The sequence below is a fragment of the Diabrotica virgifera genome, chromosome 4 (genome assembly GCF_917563875.1).
Source record: "Diabrotica virgifera virgifera chromosome 4, PGI_DIABVI_V3a".
NCBI lineage: Eukaryota > Metazoa > Arthropoda > Insecta > Coleoptera > Chrysomelidae > Diabrotica > Diabrotica virgifera.
Window position 1 is genome coordinate 19704510 of NC_065446.1, and position 20555 is coordinate 19725064.

Below are 20555 nucleotides of genomic sequence, written 5' to 3' on the forward strand. Positions count from 1 at the left end.
ACCTCAGTTTTATGATGAAAAATCGTTATTACCGTTAGGATTCTGATTAGTCCTATTGGTGAGTACCTCACCCGTTTAACTTCTGCTAGGTAAGGTAGGTATTCATTTTGTGGTAACCTTTGTTGCCCTTATCTTACCTTTAATATTAACCTAGTTATTCAGTTTATACCTAATACTAACCTTTAGTATTAGAAAATTGAGCTTTTCCCGAACTTTTTTTTTTTCGACCCGGACAGATTTTCACTGATACTTTTTACCTGGCGCAGTAGTGGTAGTCTGATTTTCTCCCTTGTTTATATAGTTTTACTATCCAATATATCTGTTTTTTTATCTCAAAGCCAAGCTTCAGTGTAGAAAAGCTAGCCCGAATTCTCCCTTGGGATTTTGTGTCTCTCTGGCCATTTAAATGTGTTCCATTGAGCTAAGTCATTCTTTATAAATATATTCAATAATTTCACTTCCAATTCTCCTTCAATTGTAAATTCTTAATCATTCTAAATACAACAACCCAGAGTATCGCGTTTCATCATCCCTTAATATTACTTTACTGTTAATGTTTATAAAGCGGCCAGACTATATTTAAAGTGAAACTCGATTTTAATATACTTCGATCGAAGTAGGCATAAGAGATCAGGTTGTCTAAGGCGCAACCTTGATTAAATCGTTAAAACACTTACGATAGCAATCGATTGAGCGTAATAAATGATATTATGTCAACTTAAATACGAAAATTCAATTACATGCTTATTATATCTACTTTGAAATTAAGAGAATTGATCAAACAAGAGGTGTGTATACGTGTGTACTCTATACGAGTAGGACGGTTTTCGCTTGCTGAGAAAATTGCAGTGTATAATACTTACAGTTAATTATTTGTTAAAATGAATAATAAGATTTTGAGGGAACATATTGATTACAATATTTGTATTAACAATAGGGATGTTGACTATTTTTGGAAAAGTGTTTGAAACCGTGCATAAATAACAAAATTAGTCCAAAATATTTATTTTTTTATGACTAATACTATTTCAAAAGGTGTCTTTTACATTCTACTAATATTTAAAATATCGCTCCTAAAGTAACATCCCAGAGAACGGCAGTTCTCGCCAGTGGCACACAACCCTTCACATGTGACACTACATATACCTACACGAAATTTTCGATTTTCTAACTCTGACTGAATTAGAAAATGGGCCTAATCCCATCTTAAAGTTTAGGAAAAGACTCGTCCATCCATATATCAATCATCAATTTTGGTCCAAGGGTGTGAATTTTACGGCCCTCTGCCTCTCCATTTGGGGTCTGTTTTTCGTTCTACTCCCGAAAACTCCCCAAAATGAATGTGCGATGAATGATTTTATCCTTACTTTTCCAACGCATGTCTAATTTTGAAAATCGGTTATTGTATAATTCAAAAGTTACCGAGCTCAGAAGTTTTACTCAATTTCAATAAATAGGGCACATTTATGTTAAGTAAATTTGAAATAGCTTTATCTATTTAGGAGTCAACATCACAAAAGTCAATAAGCATACATTAACCTTAACCAGATATTCAAATCAATAGACGTACATCAAAGGACTAAGATACGAATCTACAAGACCATAATTCGACTTATTAGTGAGTATGTTCGCCTACAGTACCTTCAATGGACAGACCATGTACTTAAAATGGAAGAAAACGAGCTTTTAGAAAACTGCTGAAGAATGCACCTATTAGGTGACCGAGAAAGCGATTGAGAATGATGTGGATGAGGACGCAGCAAATCTCCTTGACAGTCAATCGTGGAGGAGAATGGCTACAGACTATAGCGTGTGAAGAGATTCGCTGAGGAGGCCAGGCCTCGAATTGGGCTATAGAGCCATAGGATGGATGGAATGGATGAAACGAAAGGAGGAGAGTGGTATGTTGTACGATAGACAGACTCCAATGAAACTGAAAGGAAAATTCTATTAAACTGCTATAATACCAGCTACGATATAGGAAACTGAATGTTGGGCAGATGATAAGAATGAGGAAAATCAATATAAGTATTACCTATGTGATGAAAATGAGAATGCTTAGATGGAGTAGTGGACTGACAAAAAGGGATAAAACAAAGAATGGATTAGGTGAGGTATATTGGTACCACTTACTAGTGACAAAATGCGAGAGCAAGTTCTTGAAACCAATAGGAGAGGAAGACCAAAAAACGCATGGAGATTGATGTTTAGATAGGGTATGTTTGTGACGGTTATTGATATCGGTATTACCCAAGATTGAAACTTATGCAAAATATACTTAGGGAAGCTAACCACGCATAGAAAAAAGAGGCTAATGATAAACAATATAGTTGCCAACCTTCAATAATGGAGAAGACACCGAAGGAAAAAGGTAAAAAAAAATTATCAATTCAAATTAACTGGGTTTAAATAGATATATGTACATAGTATATGGATAGCCTTGTTACACAAAAAAGGTGATATTACTAAAAGAAAATTATAGATCCATCAGCCTCTTGACACATATGTACAAACTCTTTATGAAAATCGTAACGAAGGGACTAACACCTAAACTTGATTTCTATCAGCCCAGAGAACAGGCAAGCTTCAGGGCAGGATATGGTACAAGTGACCATTTGTATCGGGTACAACATACCACTGGTTCTTGAATTTGTCGATTACGAGAAAGCTTTTGATTCTGTAGAGTATGATACAGTACTGGAAGCCCTAAAGCAAAACCGAATAGATTACATGTACACATCACTAATCAAAAACATATATGAGAACGCTACATCAACTATACGGCTACACGAAGACACAGAAACATTCAGCTTAGGTCGAGGAGTAAGACAAAGAGATACTATTTCACCAAAATTGTTCACGGCAGCTCTATAGTCAATATTTAAGAATACTCAATGGCAAGATATGGGCATCAATATAGATGGAGAAAGATTAAATCATCTGAGGTTTGCAGATGATATTTTAAAATCAAATCATATTTTAAAATTATTTTTAAAAATTATACATCAAAGGATATACAGTGCGTCCATAAAGTAACGCATAAATTCATTATTTCGTAAACCGGCGACTTTAGGAAAAAATTCTGAAACAGGTCGATTTTTATTTTCAAATTACAATTTTTTGGCATATATATCATACTAGTAACGTCATCCATCTGTGCTTGATAACGTAATCGATGATTTTTTAAATGAGAATAGGGGTCACGTGATACCTCATTTGAAAGGGTATTTAATTCTCTATTTACTAATACAAACAATAACATAATTATTTATACAGGATGTCCAAAAAGAATTTTTTAATTAAAATAATTGAGACAAAAAGGAGAATGTATGTAACTTATTTAATTCAAAATTCATTTTACTTTTGTCAGAAAACAGGAATACATGTAAATTTGACAAATAATAAATATTATTGCTTTTCGCTTAAATTCAATGTTAGAGCTGCCACCCACCTGCCTCTTGGAAGTTTAACATTACGCTTAAGCGAAAGCGAAAATCAATGTTTATTTTTCAAATAAAACATTTTTATGTTTTCTGGCACCAATAAAATATATTTAAAATTAAACAAATTAGCTACATACATTCGTCTTTTTGTACCAATTAATTTAATTTTAAAAAACATTTTTTGGACGCCCTGTATAAATAATTATATTAATAAAAAGACTAAAAGACTAAGTTTTCACTCTAATGGCATATAAAACAACATAATGCTATTCTACATCCCACCAGAATGAAAACAATGGGAACCTTCTCTGGTTACACCTCCGAGGCTTCTACAAATTGCAAGCCATACGGATGCTGCGACTAAGGAAGATGAGGGAATTCTACAATTTACAATTCACGTCCCATCTGCTCAGCGCGGTAAAGTTCCAACGAGAATGGTTCCCTTCATACTCCACACAGAGTAAATGTAAATCAAAAATGAATAACCATTTTCAATTTCGTTGCAAAACGAAAACACAGCCGAACCATATTCTAGTCTAATCAGAGAGTGCTGCAAGCACCCCTACCGGTTTCGAAACTTATTAGTCTCTCATCAGGAGGCACATATGCTGCTCTCCCTGATCCAACCAAAAAAAACCCCAGCGTGCAGTCCCGGATTGCAACGAACGAAATGGCATAGATGCCCTAGCGGCAACTGCTAGCAAAAAGAATAAGTTTTCACTCTAATGGCATATAAAACAACATAATGCTATTCTACATCCCACCAGAATGAAAACAATGGGAACCTTCTCTGGTTACACCTCCGAGGCTTCTACAATTTGCAAGCCATACGGATGCTGCGACTAAGGAAGATGAGGGAATTCTACAATTTACAATTCACGTCCCATCTGCTCAGCGCGGTAAAGTTCCAACGAGAATGGTTCCCTTCATACTCCACACAGAGTAAATGTAAATCAAAAATGAATAAACATTTTCAATTTACAATTTACAATTACAAGCCGAACGTTCGGCTGTGTTTTCGTTTTGCAACGAAATTGAAAATGGTTATTCATTTTTTGATTTACATTTACTCTGTGTGGAGTATGAAGGGAACCACTCTCGTTGGAACTTTACCGCGCTGAGCAGATGGGACGTGAATTGTAAATTGTAGAATTCCCTCATTTTCCTTAGTCTCAGCATCCGTATGGCTTGCAAATTGTAGAAGCCTCGGAGGTGTAACCAGAGAAGGTTCCCATTGTTTTCATTCTGGTGGGATGTAGAATAGCATTATGTTGCTTTATATACCATTAGAGTGAAAACTTAGTCTTTTTGCTAGCAGTTGCCGCTAGGGCATCTATGCCATTTCGTTCGTTGCAATCCGGGACTGCACGCTGGGGTTTGTTTTGGTTGGATCAGGGAGAGCAGCATATGTGCCTCCTAATGAGAGACTAATAAGTTTCGAAACCGGTAGGGGTGCTTGCAGCACTCTCTGATTGGACTAGAATATGTTCGGCTGTGTTTTCGTTTTGCAACGAAATTGAAAATGGTTATTAATTTTTAATTATATTAATGTTTATATTATTGAATAGAGAATTACATATCCTTTCAAATGAGCTATTACATGACCCCTATTCTTATTTAAAAAAATCATCGATTACGTCATCACGCCCAGATGGATGACGTCACTAGTATGATATGTATGCCAAAAAATCGTATTATTGATATTATTTATAATTTAAACAAAATTATAGTAAAGTCAGAATTTGGTATTAATTTTGAGAGTAAATTAAATGTAAGACCAAATACTTACGATGTCGGGATAGTATCACGAGGTTTTTCCTGGTTTTCCCTCGTGATTTACTATGAGATCTCTAACGCGAGAATTTTAATGTCACCGTTGCATGTGGTTGTCTTTTTAAAGACAGATCACATGCTATGATTTTTTGTGACGGATATTCTTGAGTTGGGGTTGATTTCATGTAATCAAATGAACTATCTTTCAGTAAAGTCGTCCCAGGAACGCAACTCATAAATATTGGCAATATCATTTTAAAGTCTTCTACTTTAAAATGTATCATATGTATCTGAATTGCCGATATAAATGAGTCAAATTAAATAAATTATTAGAAGAATTTTTTTACTAAGCAACAACATTTTTGTTTATATTAATAGTATTTTGTATTTTGACAACGGCACCCGATTTGGGCGTCGAAACGTTAATAAAAATCATTTTTTAATAATATTGTGGCTTATTTCCCATTCTAAATAGTTAAAAAAATCGTAATTTAAAAATAAAAATCGACCTGTTTCGGGATTTTTCCTCAAAGTGTTCGGTTTACGAAATAATGAATTTATGCCTTACTTTATGGACGCACTGTATAGACTGTGCGAAGAAAAAATCAGCCGAACGCAGTTTGGTTTTCGAAATGCAGTGGGTACAAGAGAGGCTCTATTTAGTATACAAGTGCTGTTTCAACGATGTAGAGGCGTAAATTGCGATATTTATGCATGTTTCATTGATAACCATAAAACGTTCGACACAGTAAAGCACGACAAGCTGATTTAGATATACTAACCAATATTGGGATAAACACCTGTGATTTAAGGATTATCAGCAATCTGTACTGGAATCAAACATCATCTATCCGGACAGAGGAAGGAGAATCTGACGATATCAAAATCAAACGTGGGGTCCGTCAGGGATGTATATTATCAACACTGCTGTTTAACATCTACTCTGAGGAAATCGTTCAAGAAACAGTATGGATGATGTTGAAGCCGGAATTCGAATTAACGGAGAATGTATCAATAACATAAGATAAGCGGACGACACGGTGGTATTCGCTGACAGTTCTGAAGCCCTGCAGGAGTTAATGAAGAGAATCGCAGAAGTCAGTTAGAGATACGGACTTTTACTAAACACTAAGAAAACAAAATGTATGATGATCTCTATAAAAATAAACAGCAATTTGGACGAATCAGTGTGAATGGTCAACAAATAGAAAGAGTAAAAACATACACCTACCTTGGTACGAACGTCAATGAAAATTGGGACCATTCCATAGAAATTAAATGTAGGATCGAGAAAGCAAGATCTGCATTTCAAAAAATGGTAAAATTACCCAAATGATACCCATAAAAGTCAGATTACTACGATGTTATATTTTTCCTATACTGTTTTATGGAGATGAGTCGTGGACTCTCACAGACGACACCTGCAAGAACATTGAGGCTTATGAAATGTGGCTTTACCGTCGAATCCTGTCGATATCTTATACCGACCACATTACTAATCAGTGTGTTTTGCTTAGAATGCAAAAAGAAGAAGAGCTGTTAATCACAATAAAAACAGCCAAAATCGAATACCTCGGTCACATCATGAGGAACAGTGAAAGATTTGGACTGCTGCAACTAATCTTGCAGGGAAAAGTAGAAGGAAAGCGAGGACCAGGAAGGCGAAGGATTTCCTGGCTGAAAAATCTACGTACGTGGTTCAACACAACCACTACAAATCTTTTTAGAGCAGCAGTGTGAAAAGTACAAATGTCCATGATAATCGCCAACATCCGAAAAGGATAGGCACTACAAGAAGTATCTGATGATGAAATCGTGTCTTTTAGAAACTAGAACTAGCACCTTAGGAATTTATATCAAATCGTGCACCTCTATATATTCTCGTGAGAAAGATATAGTCAATAAATCCAAGTTAAAATGTTTCGAATCCTAGTAAATCTTAGATAATCTGCAATCCGAACACTTAACATCCCAAATTCAGCGAGATTTCACTTAGGAAAGCTGCTAACTAAATTCCCATCATTTACGTTCTACAAAAGGATTAAAATGCGACTCTCGGAACTTTTTAATCACATTTATTGCACATTAGCACAAAATTATTATGTTGTAGCAAGACGAGAGTGTAGTTAATGGTCAAAACTTACACAATATTTATAACTACCACTATCGGTGTGGTCCAATATGCCTGTGACAGGGCATAACGAATTGAAAATGTTTTTTATTATTATTACCTTTGTACCCTCATATCCATTACACTCGTTGTTTATTTTTAGTTTTAAAATATCGGTACGTATTTATCTGAAATTGGAAAAGGTATTTGAAATATTTGCTTTCAGTTGATAATTTTACACATCGAGAGAGATAGGGACATATTTCTTTAATAAAAGAGACATTTTTGGAGTAATGAACTCTTATTTTCTGCTTGATTCAGTGGCGGATTTACGGGGAGGGAAAAAGGAGATATTTCCCCCCTAACAAGGTTCAAAAGCAACGAAAAAAGTTGCTGAACTATAAAAATATATTAGCTGAGATAAATCGACCACAGACGGACAAAATAAACCCAATAAAACAGCTAGTTAGGAAAATTAAGGCAACTTAATGCATGTAAGTTACTATTTATGTCTTTTGTGAAGTTTAGGTTTATCTTTTTTATATTTTTTGGTTGGTGTGTCAATGAAAGTTCCCCCCTAAGACAAATTTCCCCTCCCAAGACAAATGTCTATTAGATCCGCCACTGACTTGATTGATACGTGTAATCACGCAAGCTTTGACGATTTTAGAATGAAAAGTGAAAAAATTTTCAACTACTAATTTATCAGTTACATTCTACTCATAGAAAAACAATGTTAACAAAAGAATATCTAAAAATTCCTTGTGAATGTTAAAACACCAAGACCTAATAAAGATACATATTTGGACACGCGCCAACTCGTAACTCTTAATGACAAACTTTTTTAAATCAAAATGTACACCGGCCAATTCGTAACTTTTCTACCTGACCAACTCGCAACTTTATACAGGTGAATTCGAAACCATTGTTTAATAGTTGTTAATAGGTTAAAAGGCAAGAAATAAATTTGAACAGTAACGGATTAAGCCAACACGGGGCATATAGCATATTATTATGTAAGCGAATGGTTCTTGGTTTGCTTAAAAACATGTTGTGTATTATATGTACCTATAAAAAAATAAAAATTGAAATCTCTTTTGATTGAAACAATATTATATGTATAGACCAGGGCGAATCTGTAAAAAAAACGTCTATTTGTGGATGTGCGAGGTGACATTCGGATTTTTGCAGATAAAGTTAGGTGACAACTTCAATAATAATAATTCACTTATGCTCCTTCTCAAATATGCCCGGAACATTAATAGTCCTGTCGCCAGGGGGGGTACAACGGCCTCCTTAATTCAGATGGACTTACCCAAGTTTTTTTTATATATTTTAACCCGCAGAATACGAATTTTTTGGGTAACAGTTGATCCGGATGTCGATAAGATTGTTATAGACAAAGAACTTGAGGAATTACATAACAGCGATTTCTCGCAAAACAAAACATCTTTTTGTATTTTTTGTATCATTCTAGGCAAAAAATGCTCTGACAAGTTTTTTCGTAGGATGCATAGTTTTCGAGATAACCGCGGTTAAACTTTAAAAAAATCGAAAAATTGCAATTTTTGAACCCGAATAACTTTTGATTAAAAAATAAAGTAGCAATTCTGCTTACCGCATTTGAAAGTTTAAGTCAAATTATATCGGTTTTGATCATTTGCATTGCTAAAAATTTATTATTTTATTGTTAAGCAAAGCTATAAACACCTAGTGCGTGAGTGATGTTTTCAATGATTTCTCATTTAAAATCGAACGAGTAGGTAGAGTAGCTACAAGTGCAAGCGAGGCAATTTCTACGTAGCATGCGTTAAAACGCATGTATTAGGCACGGGAAACACTATGTGTTTATAGCTTTGTTGACCAATAAAAAAATTAATTTCTAGCAATGCAAATAATCAAAACCGATATAATTTGACTTAGACTTTCAAATGCGGTAGGCAGAATTGCTACTTTATTTTTTAATCAAAAGATATTCGGGTTCAAAAATGGCAATTTTTCGATTTTTTGGAAGTTCAACCGCGGTTATCTCGAAAACTATGCATTCTACGAAAAAACTTGTAGGAATATTTTTTGCTTAAAATGACCCAAAAAATACAAAAAAATGTTTTGTTTTGCGAGAAATCGCTGTTATGTAATTCCTCAAGTTCTTTGTCTATAACAATCTTATCGACATCCGGATCAACTGTTACCCAAAAAATTCGTATTCTACGGGTCAAAATATATAAAAAAAAACTTGGGTAAGTCCATCTGAATTAAGGAGGCCGTTGTACCCCCCCTGGCGACAGGACTATAATAAAACAATTAAAATATTTAAAAATTTCGAAAAACATTAATTTTTTTCTACATTTTTTCTTATAACTTTAAAACGATTCATTTTGAAGCAAAGTCGTAGGGAATTAAAATAAAGATAATTGAATTTTTTATGATATACGACTAGCTAAAAATGTCTTAAATTATTACCCTTTCTGAAAAATAGCAATAAATACAAAATAATGGGGCAAAATAGGCCTCTTTTTATTCAGTGTTTTTCAACAACTTTGGTTGCACTTAGAACCTTCGTAATTCGCGTAGAAAATCCTTATATAGTCGGTTCGCTAAACTCAGACGCAACTGGCTATTTTTGCCAATTTTACTAAAATTGGCAAAATTACCGACTAAAATATCTAGAAAGTTGTGTCTGAGTTTAGCGAACAGACTATAACATACTTAAATCGTCCACCAAATTTCATTAAAATCTACCTGATAGATTTTGCATACTAATTTTGCAATCTAATTTTTTTTAAAAGAGTTCAAATTTTTTAAAACCTTTCTGAACAGAAAGTAGACCATTTAGAAGTTTGCTAATTTTTTCACATATAAAGAGGCTCTCTACCTATCTAATAAACTTTACAGAATTAAAATCGGATTATCTAAGAGGCCTCAGCACTGTTTTAAAGTTATAAACAATTTTTTGGCTTATAAACAAATACAGTGAGGACGTTTGAGTTGGAATAAATTCATTTTCTCGAGAATGGGCGTCTCTGAAGATAAATCCCGAAATAAGTCGATTTTTATTTTTAAATTCTAATTTTTTGGTATACATATCATACCAGTGACGTCATCCATCTGGGCGTGATGACGCAATCGATGATTTTTTTTTAAATGAAAATGGGCCTTATGTTAGCAGGCCGTATGATTCCGTCGGTATAACAGGTTGCCTTGCAACCAGATGCAGAACAGTACCATAAATGTTTTCCACTTTTTAGCACTTTCTTTAATTGAAATTTAAAATTATTTACCACCAATAACTTACACCCACGTGCACTCATTACGAAATCTGTTATCTGTTACAAGAATTTCAGTCATTTTCACAAAATTTATTTGGATTTTCTCTAGTATGTAACTCTTCCAAGAGACAATACATAAATGATGAATACCTTTTACACCACCTTCAAAGAGAGTAATTTTTACAGGTACATACCTGGAATACCGGTATTAAATTATCAACATTACTTAAAAATGAAAGTTACTAATTCACCGGTAGTTAGTGGGTTATCGAAGAATTACCTGCGCGCCAGAGTTACGAGTTGGCCTGTAATTATGATGGGGGATTAAAATAGTTACGAATTCACCGAGACCCACATATTTATATACAAGCTATACGCTCCCGAGGAAGCTGAAGCTGTTTTCACTTGAAGATCCTTTTAGTGGGGGATCATCCCATTCTGAGTTTGGTTTCCACTACCTTTCTCCATTCTTCTCTCTCTCTTTGCCAATATCTATTTATATTTAATATATTTTCTTTCCTATATAACTTATTTCCATACTTCTTAAGTCTTCATTCACTTGTTGTCTCCATCTCAGTTTAGGTCTGCCTCTGGTTCTTTTACCTGGTGGTATCCATTCCTTTATAACTTAACGGATTGTTCTTCTCTCTTCTCATTATGTGTCCATACCATCTAATTCTCTGTGCTTTTATTGCTCTAACTATGTTGTCTTGACCCATCCATTCTTGTATTTCGTGATTCATCCATTGTCTTGCATCCTCTTCGGTTTCCCTTTTTGGTCCTAGTATTTTTCTCATAATTTTTCTCTAAAAAACTCTCAGTTGTTCTTCTTCTCTTGCCGTTAATGTGAATGTCTCCAAAGCATATAGCACTATTGGTCTTATGGTCGTTTTGTAGATTTTCATTTTTGTGTGTCGGCTTTTCTTCTTATCTCTGAACATTTTTTTATTTCTGTAGAATGCTTTGTTTCCCGCTTAAATTCTTCTTTTCATATCTACACTTTCATTTATTCTGTGGACTAATAAAGTCCTAATAAAGATATATAAAATAATTTATGAAAACTACATATTATATATTATGTGGGACGAATGATAGAGCTACTAGAAGGAGAGATAGAGGAAACCTGAGAAGAAGATGGAAGGACTGTATGGCAGAGGACTCTTTGGTTTTCTCTTTTTATCCATTAGTCTTATGTGCAACATTTGCCTTTCCATTGCTCTCTGCGTTATTATGATTTTGTCCATGTTTACTTTTGTAGACGTATACATTTGGTAACCATAAGTGAGAACAGGGAGTACGCATTGATTGTATACCTTGGTCTTAAGATGTTGTGGATATCTTTTGTTTCTAAGGATGTAGCTTAGTTTGCCAAATGCCTTCCATGCCAGTCTAACTCGTCTTTTGATCTCTGCTTTTCGAAGATAGATATATGGATAGATAGATAGAATAACAGAGTAACATTATAACAGAATGGAGTTCAACGACAGTGAGCGAACATATTTAAAGTTGATAATTGGAATCTAAGAATATAAATATTTTTTTACAAAGGGGGCGTTCAAGTATTACGTAACGCAGCTTGGGGTCAGGAGGGGGTCTTGTAAAACGTTGCGGCGCGTTACATGGGGGGAGGGGGTTCTAACAGCGCGTTACGTAACATTATTTTTTAACATAAATAAAAAAACTACAGAATTTCTTTTATGTTTTACATAGACTTCTGAATTGTATTATGTTGCACCCTCACGCTCCGCTCATGTTCCGACAACAGGCAGGACAATAGGACAATAGTATTCAAGTGAAAAAATCTTAATATTTGTAACCAGATGAAGCACAGTAACATGTGTTTGCAATAATTAGCTGGACTTTTCTCCACAACAAAAGATGAAAAGATACAGATGGGGCTAAGAGGTTGCAGAGGTTCATAAATCATGTACATTTTTAAGTCCATAACATGCAGTATCGTTTTCTGCAGTAGGTAGGTATTCATTAATGTTTTAAAAACGCAAATTTTCAAATTATTTAAAAATGTCTTTAAATAAAAAGCATTAAATACAAACCAACTATATTAATACTTAGTTTAGAAAATTGATAGATATTTTAAAAAATAATACCCTTTAATAACTAACAATTTAAAGTGTGACTCCTGAATTATTAATTTCAAAATTTTATGTGATTAATATCTTGACGAAAATTATACATAATTTCAAAATTTCACCTTGCAATATTCATAATAGGCCCTACATAATACACATTTTTGAGATGAGGTTGTTAAGCAGCTTCTAAAAACAAAAATATACAGGGTGTTTAATTAAAATTAAAGATAATAGACTATGCTAGACTTAAGTGAATCACCCTGTATATTCAAATTTATGTTTAAATAGTTCATAGTTGAATTTAAAAGTAACGTATCCTAGCGTTTTTATAATTTTCTAAAATAGTGACACATGACACAAGCAATTTTATTCCATAAGTGGTTTCCATACATTAAAATTTTAAATGATCATTATTACTCATATTACGTATTATTCATAAAGACCATGAAATCAGATTGTTAAGCAGCTTTTAAAAATATAAAAATATACAGTGTGTTCCATTAAAATAAAGCTTATGGACTATGGTAGGCTTTCATTAATCACCCTGTAGGTACATTTACATTTATGTTTAAAAAGCACACATTTTTATAAATGAAAATCTACGTGTCTCAGAGTTTTTTAAAATTGTTTAAAACAAGGACAGAAATAATTTTATTCCATAAGTGCCTTCTTATATATACAGGGTGTTTCAGAAAAAGGTAGCACGATCTCTAGGATAGGTGAAAAATTGAAAAATAATTGGGGTTTGCTTACTATAAAATTTTTGTAACGGCATGCATTTTCACGATACAGGGCGTTGAAAAACAAAAAATTTTACACATTTTTTTCACTATTTTTCCGAAACTACTGGCAACATCGTATATTATTCGTTATACAAAAATTTTTACTAAGCAAAATAAAATGTTGAAATAATAAATATGTTATTTTATTTAAAGTTTTTATTAAAAAAGATAAAATAGAAGAATGCATAAGAAGAACAGTAAAGGATGAAGCCAAAAATGTATGTAAGGATGGGGCCAAGTAGGGAAAATGTAAATGTAAAGTTTTGGACATATTTCATGTCATGGGGCATGAAATTACAATTGGCAGGGATAACCAGACACATGAACTGAATAGAAGAATCGTTCTTGGGTGGGCAGCATTTGGAACACTGAGAGAAACTTTTAAAAGTGAGTTGCCCACATGCATGCCTAAAGAGATAGGTATTTGATCAGTACGTCCTCCCAGTCTTGACGTACGGATCAGAAACACTTACCTTAACTTAAGCCTCGGCTACCAAACTAAGAGTAACGCAGAAAAGAATGGAGCGGTCAATGTTAGGAATAACTCTGCAAGACAAAATCAAAAACGAAGAAATCAGAAGAACAAAGGTGACTGACGTCATCGAAAGGATAGCCAGGTTGAAGTGGAGATGGGCAGGACACATAGCCAGAATGACAGATGGGCGATGGACAAAAAGGTTATTGGAATGGAGGTCAAGAGAAGACAAGAGAAGCGTCGGTCGACCGCCTACAAGATGGACTGACGACCTAAGAAAGCTAAATAAAACTGGATGAGAGCGGCGCAGGATAGACGTGGTTGGAAACGACGAGAGGAGGCCTATGTTCAGCAGTGGACATTCGAGGCTGGATGATGATTGTAAGTTTTTATTATTACCCCAAATGCGATTAAAATAATAACAAAGTTCTTTTACCGAGTTTCCGGTACTTTTCGCAACCTAGTTTTCCATTTAGGTTCAAATGGTCACTTGGGTGTTACGTAACGTTTAGATAGGGGGAGGGGGTACAGAAAAACGTTACGGTGCGTTACATGGGGGAGGGGGGTCAAAAATCTTCAAAAATTGCGTTACGTAATATTTACTTGAACGCTCCCAAAGAAGGCGGATTATAATAATATAAATATATTTATTTTATTTTCATCGTTTGAAACAACAGTGAAATGAAAAGTTTTCATTGCAATTCCTATTTCTATTCGCAATGTGTTCTTAGGTGCTTAGGTACATAAAAACATCTGTTGGAACGGAATAAGATCGCGCGACTGAAAATATGTGTTTCCGAGAATCACAGCGACCGTACGTAAATAAGGAACCTCTTACCATGTCGCATACGCATCCACCACACATTAACCTATTCTGAGAAAAAATTACGCAGCAGCAAAAAGCGAATTGATGTTCCCTTCAACACGACAATTACCATTGCTCAAAAACAAAGTCGAACTTTTGGCTAATATGGTAGGGCACGTACTGTCGTGTACACCTTGTATAAGAGGTGCTGAGCTGCGGTAGACCGTCAACTTTATGGGAAAAAACGGAAAATGCCGACTTTGATGTAAACGGAATCGAATCATCCTGGTATGCACTCTCTTAACTGTTTTATAATTGTTTTCTTGGTTGATTAATAGTACGGTAAAATTGTTGTAAAGAAAGTTTGATTTTCCACGAATTTTCACTTTCTATTTAACCAAAGAAACACGAGCAAAATATAATAATTCATACAAACAAGGCAGCGTTTTTTATCTAGTACCTACTTTACATATTTGATAATTGTGTTAAAGTGTAATGTCACTCATCAACCATTTTGTTGAGCATCTAACTAATATAGGTAAGGTCAGCTATATATAGCAGTAGAAGGCAGTTGTATCAATTATAACCATATCAGTAATTATGTCATATTTTGATGACAGTTAGACAGCACTCAGCAATTGTTTGCTTTAAGGTCTAAGCCCCAAAACCTTAGACCTTTATTAAAGAATACATTATGTGTATTTTTCAAGACGATAGTCACCCAAGTTTACTTGGGTTTAGTTTCATTTATCAAATGTTGTATAAAAAAGTTTAGTTTTTATTTTTCATATGCTATACCAGAACCGGAATACAACGCGAAGAAATAAAGATCTATCGCTAATGAATCGAAGTACAGTGGAACCCCGATAAGTCGGCCCCCGATAACCCGGAACTCCGGCTAACCCGGACCGATTTTTATCAGACAAACATTTCAACAATAAAAATGTATGTAATATAATATTTGAGAGAAAATGGGTATTTGTGGAATTTGAACTACATATACCATGTAAAAATGACTCATAGCACACCACATTCATTGTCGTGTTATCGAAAACAACAGGCACCTGTAGTATCCTTTATTTATTTGAAACTGCCTTAGCATTGTTCAGAAAATACTAAAAGACTATTCAAATTCTTTTTTTAACAATGGTCTTAGTCATCACTGTTATTAAATAACATAACATCAGAGACGGTATTGTGTGCAGTAAAGTCATATTGTTCGCTTCCGTTCTGTAATCGTTCGTAAATCTATTCAGATTTTGTGTTTGCGTGTTTTTTGTCTACGTAAGGGCAACAAAACGTAAAAATGTTGTAGTGACAATGGAAAAGAAACTAGAAGCATTAAGTAGAATTGAATGCGAATATTGCAGCATCATATGGTGTCGATACATCTACAGTATCGGATTGGAAGAAAAATAGAACTAAAATCCAAGAATTTTGTTTCAAAATGATAACAAAAGACAGTTTGGACAATCGGTGCAAAGCTAATAAAGCTAAAAATGAGACTCTCGACGACGCTTTGTATACGTGGTTTTGTGCGTAACGCGAACGTGGTTTAACAGTGTCTGTGTGACAATTATAACGGAGTTTATCTGTAAGCATACCATATTATATTAATTGTTACCATTTTCTCCGGCTAACCCGGATTTTCGATAACCCGGATCGGCCGCGGTCCCAATTAATCCAAGTTAACGGGGTTCCACTGTAGTAGTAAAAATGAAGACCTTAAAAAACAAACCATCAGCATTAACTGATGGAATATCAAATGAACTCTCGGCAACTGCTAGCAAAAGACTAAGTTTTCAATCTAATAGCACATAAACCATACTAAAAATATTACTCCACATCCCACCAGATTGAAAACAATGGGAACCTTCTCTGGTTACATCTCCGAGACTTCTAAAATTTGCAAGCCATAACGAATGCTGAGACTGGATTCTGAATTATAAATTGTAAAATTCCCTCATCTTCTTTAGTCTCAGCATCCGTTATGGCTTGCAAAATTTTAGAAGCCTCGGCGATGTAACCAGAGAAGGTTCCCGTTGTTTTCAATCTGGTGGGATGTAGAGTAATATTTTTAGTATTGTTTTATGTGCTATTAGATTGAAAACAGTCTTTTGCTAGTAGTTGCCGCTAGGGCATCCCTACCATTTCGTTCGTTGCAATCCTTAACTGCACGTCAGGGTTTGTCCTGGTTGGGTCAGAGAGAGCAGCATATGTGCCTCCTGATGGGAGACTAATAAGTTTCGAAACCAGTAGAGGTACTTGCTGCACTCTCTGATTGAACTAGAATATGATGCTGCTGTAATTTCGTGTTGCAACGAAATTGAAAATGCTTATTTCATTTTTGAAATAAATAATGTCTTCACAAACAAATTTATATTGTGGTCCATATCAATTGTGGTCCACTGCTGTGCATAAAATATTTTTAATTTTCAATTATCCTTCAATCTTCAGATAATTAGGATACTATTGTCTATTGTCATCGAATGAGTAGTAACATCTAATGATAATAATTGTAAAATATCTTATACATTGCAATTTAACAACGTCAGACATAAACTATTTTTATTATTAATTTATTCAATATTCCGATGCTTACAATACAAACAAGTCATACCACATCAAACATAGGTACATTTTATAGCATAACCAATAGCCACAAAACAAACACAGTCTACCCGCAAAAGTATGTTTTATGTGATCAGTGATCACTCACGTAGGCGACGTAAAAGTAATAAATCTGTATTACCTGAAATACTAAACTCTCATTTGCTTTTAAATGTCACAATAAAATTAAAAAAAGTACGTACTTAAAACGTAGCCAGACCACCCAAAAAGGTCATGTTTAATCCCTATTCCCAATATGAAATCACGAAAAAATATTTAGCTACCATAGGGATTACGATTTAACTTTAAAAAATTCCCCTTTCCTATTTTGTAAGAATAATTATTATCTTTGAATAAATAGAGGGTGACACAAATATTGCTAAACTGTTGCTTTTAGTATCAAGCATCTTCTTCTAGTTCCATGATCGTTATCAATAGTTGTATATTATACAGGGTGGGTCATGAGGAACTGTACATACTCATACCTCGTATGCAGGCCTCTATGGGGAATAACAAATGACCATTAAAAAGTGTCTGCTCCCATTGTTTAATAATATACAGGGCGAGTTGTTAATTTTTACAGAAATTTGTATTCGTCATAATTTTTGAACAGTAAGATCGATGTGTCTCTTATTTTGGTCAATCGTTACACTTTTACCACGCAACCAACTGATTTATTCAAATTAGAAAAAAATCAGGTCCGGCTTTAAAAAATTTTTTCGTTTTGGTCTTAGAAAAAAAATTTCACCCTGTATACGGTTTTTGAAAACTCTAATAATTATTTTACAAATTAGACAAATAGGCAAGTAAAATGGCATATTTATTTTTTCCCCACACGATTACTTAATTTTTTATAAAAAAACCAAAGGACATCGCACACATCTTATGGAAAATATAATGTCACTCAAATTCAATAAAATTTATACCAATAGATTCGTTTTAAATTAACGATCAAATCTTATCATTGCGCCAACTCTCTATTTTCAAAAATAAGAGCAGAAATTGATATAAATAAATCTGAAATCAAATGGGTAGGTACATAAGTTAGAGAGAGAAAAAATATTTTAAAATACCCAGATTTTCGGTACTCCATAAATCAGCGGATTAGTTTCACTAATCCGCTTAGGCCCAGCGGGATTTAAGCTGTTATGAATAGCACTCAGAGCAATATTGATTGTAAACTAACATTTTACGGACTCCAAAAATGTGATTTCGATAAACTTTAATTGCAATTTGCGCCGTAATTAATCATAATTAAGAGTTGGCGCAATGATAAGAATTGATCGTTATATTAAAACGAATCTAATCGTATAAATTTTATTGAATTTGAGTGACATTATATTTTCCATAAGATGTGTGCGATATCCTTTGACTATGAATTAAAAGTTTGGTGGAAAGAACCATAGATCTAAAAAAAACCTTTTTTTACAAAAATTAATTTTTTTTGAACAAATATTTAATTTATAAGTTACCGCCCAATCAACTGATTTATTCAAACTAGAAAAAAATCAGGTCCGGCTTTAAAAAATTAATTCGCTTTGGTCTCAGAAAAAAATTTCACCCCGTTTACGGTTTCTGAAATCTCTAATAAGAATTTTACAAATTGGACAAATATGTAAATAAAATGGCATATTAATTTTTATCCCCACACGATTACTTAATTTTTTATAAAAAAATCAAAAACTATGAATTAAAAGTTTGGTGAAGTGAACCATAGATTTAAAAAAATTAACTTTTATTACAAAAATTAATTTTTTTTGAACAAATATTTAATTTATAAGTAATAATACCACCACTGCTCGTGATATACGTTTTAAATAACACAACCTTTTTAGCCAATTTCCAGAATTTTAAAAGGAACCAGTTGTTTTGAATAATACTAAAACATCATCCTGTGTAATATTTGTTTGTCAAATAGGAGATAAACAAATAAACCTAAATTAAACAAAAATAAAAAGAAATATTTTCCCGTCGTTTTTTGCATTACTACCATCTCACCATGTATTAATACTAGGCATTATGTACTTTATGCACGATGGGGCACCACCACATTTTTCAGTTGCTGTTCGTCAACATCTTCATGTAACTAATGGAAATAGGTGGATAGGACGCGGAGGGCCTCATGCATGACCACCTAGATCACCTGATTTTAACCCTGTCGACTATTCCCTATGGGGTTGATTAAAAGAAATGGTTTATCGAGAAAATATCAATACGCGACAAGAACTAAGTAATTGATCAAATTATTGATTCTTGTAACATTATTAGAAATGATGCCTTAACTCTCAGGAGGTCTATTAGACAGTTGATGGTCCGACAAAGATGGATTTCATTTCGAAAATCTGCTAGAAATTTTAAAAAAGACGTAAAGGATGTAAAAAGGATGTAAAATATAATTCTGATTACAAAATATTGGGGTTTAATCCTAAGTTAATAAAATATTCTAAAAGGAACGCTATCGATTTGCTTGAGGAAAAAAGTTTACGACCAATGCATACTGTCTGTAATAACATATGGTTCCGAAACCATAGCTTTGACTACACATTCTTCAAATAAATTGAGAATAACCTAAAAAAAATGGAAAGAGCAATGTTGGGAATAACAAGAAAATGGTACCAAATAGGATACTGGAGGAGAGGACCAAAGTGACAGATGTCATAGAAAAAATTGCACACGCCAAATGGAGATAGGTTGGACATGTAGCACATTTAAATGATAATAGGTGGACCAACAGACATATGGATGGATCCTACAGAAGATATAAGACACCAAGGTAGATGGATGGATGACTCGAAAAAAACAGTGGGAAAATGGATACAGAAGGCACAAGATAGAGAACAATGGAAGAATATGGAGGAAACTTATTTCCAACAGTGGATGCAATAGGTTGAGAAATGATGATGATGATGCACACAATATTTATCAAACTTTGTTTTTTTGAAGTTATACTCATTTAGGCACGAGGGTGAATTTTTACATTCCCTGGCGCATGCGCACACCGACAGTATGGTATTAGTCGCTCAAACGTTATACGGGATCTGATTGGGTGTTAAAATCATCTGTCAATAATTGTTCAATATGGAGATTATGGATAAAAAAATGTTGTATAATATATTAGTTTTTATTGTTGTGATGGCAGAGAAAAAAGCAAGTTTATAATTGTAGTGACTTTTTAAATAGTTTTTAAAAGCGACAAGT